This window comes from Urocitellus parryii, chromosome 6 (genome assembly GCF_045843805.1).
Source record: "Urocitellus parryii isolate mUroPar1 chromosome 6, mUroPar1.hap1, whole genome shotgun sequence".
Taxonomy (NCBI): domain Eukaryota; kingdom Metazoa; phylum Chordata; class Mammalia; order Rodentia; family Sciuridae; genus Urocitellus; species Urocitellus parryii.
Genome location: NC_135536.1, coordinates 142,637,838 through 142,646,163, shown reverse-complemented (window position 1 = coordinate 142,646,163; position 8,326 = coordinate 142,637,838).

Genomic DNA, 8,326 nt, shown 5'->3' with positions numbered 1-8,326 from the left:
TTCAAACCATAACAATTAACTTAGTCCATTCAAAGTTTTTGCAGGTAAATGGATGGAGTTGGAGAATATCGTGCTAAGCGAAGTAAGTCAATCCCCAAAAAACAAAGGCCAAATGTTTTCTCTGGTAAGTGGATGCTGATCCATAATGGGGGCCGGGGCAAGGAAAGAATGGAGGAATGTTGGATTGAGCAGAGGGGAGGGAGGAGAAGGAGATGGTTTTGGGGGGGGGGTAAAGACAGTGAAATGTGATGTATATTATTACCCTATGTATGGTTATGATTGCATGAATGGTGTGACTCTACATCATGTACAATCAGATAAATGAAAAGTTGTGCTACAGTTGTGTAAAAAGTAAAAAAAAAAATTAAATAAATTCTGGCATCAACTAGAGAGTCTCTTATCTTCTCTCAGACTCAGCTTTCTCATCTATAAAGTGGGACTAATAATAAATTGAGACTGTCTGCTTTGGCTGAAGGAAAAAGAGAAACACATCTAAGATCTTAGAAAAAAATACTTTGGTATATAGTTACTTTTCAGTAAATATGTACTCTTTTTATTTCTCCACAAATCTTTCTTTGGTGGGTCATAGACTCTGCTTTAGGTGCATATAGACTCTTTTGCTTTCTCATAGCACCTGCTTCAGTGTGGTCTATTTTCCTGTGTCTGACTTGATAATGATAAACTCCTTGGGGGCAGGCATAATGCTGGCTTTACTTATTATTTTCTCCCCCAGAAGGCAGCACAGAGCCTATAGATAGAGGATGCCCAGGAAGTATTTGTTGAAGGAATAATAGTGAAAACTCAAACAAAGCTTTCAATTACCAGAGTGTTCCAAATCTGAATTATCCAGAAGCTGAATCTGGTTGTTTTCCAGTATAGACACATCATAGAGATATTTGTGAAGATGCATCTGCCATCACCACCAAATCAGCATTTGTAAAGACTGAAGCAATATTTGAAGGAATTAAGGACCATATTTTGTCCTTGAGTCAAAAATTTATCTTGTAATCTTGCCATTCTGGGTGTGATGGATGCTTTTATACTTTTCAGTTGAAACTACAACTTTCCCAGTACAAGAAAGTTGGACGTGAAGTCCCCCATTTTAGCACCTCATATAGCTATGTCCTGTAAAGCTGTTGACAGAAAGGCTTGAAAATCAAAGCAATAACATCATCAACACCAAAAGCCCTCCTAGATTCTCAGCCCCTGTGCTTTTGCGCTCAGCTCAACCTTTGCCACGAATAGCCTTACTGCGTCCTTGGAACAATAATATCTTAAGCTTTTATAGTGCCTTATAGCTAAGCATCTCGAGACATTTTTACAATAACATTAAAAGGAAAGTCAGTTTTTTTCCTAAGAATTGCCACAGGGGCCACACTAAAAGCCAGTAGTTTGCTACTTTATCCTGAAATGGAAGGGAAGCTGGCAGTGGGATAAATTAGAGGATGACCCTGTTTCTCAGCCTTCCTGGCTGAACTTGCCTGTCACCACATGATGGTGGAGGTCAGGAGAGGGAAGGAGTATTCACAGTCAAGGAGGACTTGTGACCCGTGGACAGGTGCAAAATGCAGAAAGGTGTAAAATCAGAGCTCTCAGTTCTCATAACCACATTCTATGACTGAATTTTTTGTGTGTGTCGGGCGGGTGGTGGAGAAGAAAAACACATTCATGTTGGAATTTTGGATGATTCTTAAGTGCAATCAAATATTTACATGACAGAAAACTAATTTTTGTATTTGAACAATCTCAAAATTTGTAATTGGAAATGTGTGAAAATATTTCTCCTTTGGCAATCTATTTTTACTTTAAGCATCCAAATATATCTATATCTATATATACATATAGGTGTGTGTGTATATATATAAATATATATATATGTATACACACATACATATTCACATAACATGCATTGTTTTTTATATTTTATTATATGCACATATATGTGTATATATTCATATCCATGCATGCATATACAAACATATACATATATGCACACACACATATCTTATCTCTGGCGCCACACAATATTGCTTAAACTGGTAAGGATTCATCAGGTTATAACCTTTTTTTTTTTTTCCCAGTTTTCAATTACAACGATCTAATGGATAAAGCCTAAGATTCAAAGCCAAAGCTACATTAGCAAAGTGAAGAGAGAATTAAGGCAATTATCTCAGTAATTAAGAGGACCAGCCAAACCCTTTTTGGCGGAGATGTCTCAATAAGTTGAAGAAAATGTGGGACAGAGGAAGAGAAACATTTGTATTTTCGAAATAAGAGCCTCCTTTGGCCAATTCATGCTGATAATCTAACCTGAGTTACTCTCATTTTGACTTCTTCCACTTAACCGAAGTGATGTAGAGGCTTTGGGGCATTAATAATTGATCATTTAGGCCTGTCTGTGTCTGTGCTACTCAGAAGAGGGCAAGGAATAAACTTGTTTAACCACCTCTGGCTTTCAAGGACAAGCCGGCTGGTTTTGAGAAGGTTCACCATCTGACACAATAAACCTTACCTTTCCTGTGGTGCTGCAGCCAATCCAGAGCAGTCCGTTTTAGCAGCGGGCTCTGGGTACTGGAGCTTCGTGCAGTAACTGCCGGAGGAAACCATCCAATGGGATTTCTTAAATCCTTTTTATGATGCCTCTTCTGCCAAGGAAGTTTCTGCACAAACCCAGTGGGCTGCTCTTTCTCCGCCAGGCTGATGCCACACCCGGAGAGGGCAGCCCCAGGGCACCAGTGTTTTCTTTGCCTCCGTTTTTACTGCTGAGCTCAAGTTTAGTTGTATCTGCCTTTAAAAACGACAAATGTGTTCTAATTTTAGTGCATCATGGCAATAATTGTTTTTATTTCAGTGGTGAGGAAAAGTGAAGGAAAAACAGCTTGGGACTTAATAACCACTTTAGCCTGCAGCCTTCGACTTTATTCATGAGATTTTTTATCTGCTTTCTCCGTCTCTCTGTACTCTAAGCATCTTTAAGGCATAGCTTTAAATTACCTTTGCAAAGGTTATATGTTTATTTACAAAGAGCTGGCTATGAATGGGCCTTCCAAGGGTGGCTTCCAGCGATAAACATCTTCAGCTCTCTTAACCACAGAGGCCACCTAAATAAAGGGAGGTCTAGTACTTCAGACATAGTGTAGATTATGGCCTCATTAACCACCTGACCTGCATTGTGTGCAAATTTCATGAAAGTAGGTTGCCTGTTTATTCCCTGAGGTGTGCTGCTTTGTGGTTATTTTTTTTCCCCTTAGAGAGAAATCATGAAAATTATCCTTCAAGGTAAGAGTTTTCATTTGCATAGAAAAATATGTGAAATCTGGTCTTGCCTACATGCAATGTATTTGCCCAGCAAACACCTAGGCACTAATTATATGCTTAGCAATGTCAGGAATCTTAACCCCACCCCAGCTCACACAAACATGTAAGTGAAATAAAACACTGGTATGGCAAGCTCACTCAAAATGAAGGTTTCTATTTGGGGCCTTGAATATCTGACCATTTCAAAAAACTAGATGTATATTTTTAAATCCAAGATTTCCAGATAAGTAATATGTTTGGCTAAAAATAAAGAAAAAAAACAAAGATCTGATTCATTTTTTCTTTATAAATAGCCAAATGTGGAAACAAAAGACTCTTGGGATTTGAGTTTGTGTGTGTCAAAATTAGACAACATGTCACTGAAAAATAATTTTATGTAGTGAACTTGTTCATGTGTGGGAAAATAGGGAACATCAAAAGTTGAAAATTATAGTCTAGCTTTTGTTTATTTAGATAAATATTTGTGAAATTTGTCATCCTCATGATAAACACTGGCCTTTCCCCTTGTGTTCAAGACCTTCCATAATTATTCCAGTCCCCTGAGGAGAGCAGTTTCTCCTCCTGGACACACACTCACCCCCGTGTATTACTTGTATTCTTTTCAAAGCTCTCAAATCAGAAGTTTCTATACTGGCCAGCCTTTCCACTAGCGTTCTCTCTCTCTCTCTCTCTCTCTCTCTCTCTTCTCTCTCTCTCTCTCTCTCTCTCTCTCTCTCTCTCTCTCTCTCTCTCTCTCTCTCTCTCTCTCTCTCTCTCTCCTGCCAATCATTACCACTCAGTAATATATTAATTTCACTTTTCCCCATGCATGTGCTTGCATGTCTTATTTCGCCAATTATATCAACACATTTTAGGAGTGTTGAAAATGCGTCTTTATATTCCCTTTCAGCATTTTGCTCTTATCTACCTCACCCATAGTAGATTCTCAATAAATCTTGTTTGTTTGATAGGCATTAAATCTAATAATGAGTACTCAGTCCTCACTGTAATCTCTGGCACTTAGTAGGTATTCTGTAAATGCAAGCAACTTAGATAGTTAACAAAGCAGAGCAAAGAGAAATATTTCAATGTCTTGCTAGATAGTTAACAAAGCAGAGCAAAGAGAAATATTTCAATGTCTTGCTTGCTTAACAGTTGAATGGAAACTTGATAAAAAGCCTTGTTTGTCATATACAAATAAAACAATGACTTCATATTTCTCATGCATTTACTTTTCTCTTTATTATTAAGTACTGAATATTTCTTTGCCCAGTGGAGACCTCAGCCATCCATCCAGTTATCTCTAGCGATCTCCTAGGACAGATAGTACATTTTCCAGATTGCTGTAGAGAAACCTGTCACTTTTCCAATCTCCTGCAGCTGTGCGTGGTGCTAGGGAATCTCAATGGGGGCTGCTTCTCCCTGATGCTTCCCAGCAGCAGGAGGCCCAGGCTGACACTGCTTTCTGAGACTTTTATGGCTCATACTCTCCCTTAGTGTGGTTCTGTCTAACTACACCTTCCTAATCATTGCATTTTAAAAAAAATCACTAGAACTTTCAACTTATGTTGAAATGTGTAAAATGCTTATTTGCACAAGACCTAAAACAAAATGTTAAGCTGATGGATTTTATTTATTTTTTTAATGCATGTGAATTTTTTCCACTTTAACTCTCAGTTTATCTAGATGTTTGCAGTGGAGCATAGCCATATTGCCCTGAGGATAATTGTGAACAAGGGGAAAGTTTCCAGAAATTTTGGAATGGGCCAGGCCTGTTCAAGACAATTAGAAAGTTGGTTGCCTTAGGTCTTGAGAAGATGTAACAGATAATTCAGGCCTCAATCTCTCTCTCTCTCTCTCTCTCTCTCTCTCTCTCTCTCTCTTTCTCTCTCTCTCTCTCCTAACTTAAGACATATGAGTATGCTTTTAAAAATTCTGTGCTTGCTATCTGCTTGTCCATGATCTATCTGACAGATCTTTATTAGGTTATTGTTGAGCTATTAGTAAGCATCCTAATGCAATCTTTGCTTTAGAGACACAGAAAATCATTTTTTAGGGATGAAATATGGAGAAAACCCCTTTTCCTGTGAATTAAAGGCTTTTAAAATGGTATGAAGGAGCTGATAAAGGAATCCAGTGGTTGGAAAGAAGTTATGCCCCAAAGTTTATTAATGGGATTGGAACAGGAATGAGAAGCAGAGAATGATTTATAGGAAATGGAGACTGAAAAATCATCATGAGGGAAAAACAGATTTCCTTTTGATACTATCAATTTATATTTGGTTGTGCAGGTTGAACAAATAAATTTAGAGGGCACAACTTAGATGAGAATTGATGCAAATCATGCCTTCTAGAGAGATTTGTAGTGCATGACCTATAATATCTCCTCATCTGATTTCAATGATTTTAACACAGTCATCATGGGGGTAATGGGAAGACTGCAAGTTCCTGCAACAGAACAAAGATTTTTAAAAAGTTATTTTTTTTTTCATGTATGCCAATGGGACAAGTTTCAGATTCTAAATTGGGTGCCAGGTGATGGTTATGACATTGATGAGACGCTGTAGCTTAGAGTCCTGCAGCCCTAGATACCCCTGGGACTTAAACCCTCTGGTAGTCTAAAAGTAGGAAAAGGGAAGGACACTGTGGTGACTCTTATTTTAGGTGACAATGGCTGCTGTCAATGATAATTTTCCCACACGTGAAGTGGCTTTGTATCATATAAATCATTTCTCAATCACATAAATGCCATGTGGGCATTTAGGCGATATCCTCCAATGAGTAAGGGAAAGGCCTGAGATTTTTTTCACCTGTAGCTCTTGCTTCATCAGCATATGGTCACAGAGCAGGAGAAAAGAGCAAAGAGGAGCGCTCCCTGAGAGATATCTGTTAGCCTGGCCTACAATAGAGAAAGTATCTATTTCAAAGATTTTTGAAAAACACTGCTTGTTTCTCTATCAGTCTAAAAGAAAGAACATTATTTTACCGACTTTCCTGTTCCTGACCCAATTGGAATTTAAGGGAAATATCCACTTAATTCTCTCTCTCTCTCTCTCTCTCTCTCTCTCTCTCTCTTAAAACCACCTTGACTTATTTCACCGAGCAAAATATCCTCCACTTCCATCCATGTTGTTACAAATGACAGGATTTCCTTTTTCTGTATCATATTCTATTGTTCACATATACCACATTTTCTTTATCCATTCACCAACAGATGGACACTCGGGTTGCTTCTTATAGATGGATATTCTATGGGTGTTATGAATAATGTTACAATGAAAATATGAGTGCAGATATTTCTTCTGCATATGATTTCAATTCCTTGGAATATGTACTCAGAAGTGGGATTGCTGGAATGTATAGTAATTCTATTTTTATTTTTTGAGGAACCTCCATACTAAGTACATTATGCAAGAAGCCATTAGGCTGAGTGAAATAAGTCAGACAAATAGTGTATTATCTCACAGGTGGAATCTAAAGAAGAAAACCTCATGGAGACAAAGAGTAGATGTGTACTTAGCAGAGGCTAGGAGGTTGGAAATGAAAGGAGGGATGTTGATCAGAGGGTATCATTTTTTAGTTAGGCATAAGGAAGCAGTTTCAGTAGTCTATTGTGATGCATGATGCTCACAATTAATGATAATACAATGCATATTTCAAAGTTGCTAAAGTAGATTTTTTAATATTCTTATCAGGAAAATTGATATATTGGTGAGAAAATGAAATATTTCTATAATATATACATAGATCAAACTTCACATGGTACTCCATAAATGTACAGGATTATTATTTGTCAATTAAAATAAATAAAAATACCATAATTAAAAACCACATTGGGGTCATGTGTGATCTCTCTCATCCATCTTTGCCATATTTTCAGAGAATTTTTTTCACCTTCCATTTAGATGCACACAGCTTCAATGAAATGTGCCTGACACCTCTATGTTCTCCCCACACTTCATTGGCCTCTTCCCTTTGAAACACCAGCAAAGAGATGCTTGACAGGAAGTAGTAAATCTGGTATATAGAGCCAGAGGGTCTTTTACTTTCTTGCTTTCAGACTTTCCTCTCTCGATCTCTCCCTTGTTTCCTGCCCTCTCAACTTGAGAGCCTGAGAACCTAGATTTCTTGTTCATGTGCTAATATTTTCATGTTTCCATTCATGTTTATTGAAGCTTAAGACCGTGATTGACATGTGGAACTCTCTGTGTCCAGCCAGGTCTATGCCACCACATGCAGTTTCTGCCCAGGCAGTGTGCCCACTGTGCTGCTCCTGTTTTCTACATCATGGCATGCTTTCATCTCTGCTTGTTCTGCACAGCATCTTTCCCAATGTCAACTTTGAATGTTTCATTTAAATTCCACATTTCCTCCTTTATGCTCTGTAGAAACTTCCTTATAGACATGCAGTTTGATAAAAGTTAAAGAACTTGTCATTATCCTCCCCATTTAAATGGCTTCTGCACACCTTGGAAAGCTTTACACCTTATAGCACTCAGGTATGCTGTGGATAATGTGGTGTTTGCTGTCATTTCTGTAAGTCATCAAGCAGCAGAGCCTTGGACAGACACTGAACCTCCCATTATAACATTGTTTCAATGGGAAAATCAGAGTTTCCTTACATCATTTGGAATTACAATGTCTTTTCCAGGAACATAATTCATGCTTAATGCAGGGACTGCTGGTAAATTGAGTGATAGCTGCTCCTTTCTTTCCAGGAGTGAAGGTTTAAAGAGCTAGGCATGTTTCTTGGATACCAAATATAAGTGCATACTGCTGAAGTGCCCTCTGTGCGCCAGGTTTTCCCTGCTCACTCTGAGGAGATCCTGCTGGAGAAGACGACCTCCTTCATGACCTGCCTCCCTGTTGTCTGATCCTTGATTGGCCTATTTGAGACGTGTTTTGCCAACATCATTTATGCAGTCTTGGCTGCATGATAGTCCGGAAGTGTCCATCAACCACAAGCTGAGCTCACACCTTTTGGGGACGAAGTACTGGAATAACTTTAAGAATGAACACCTGTGTTTTC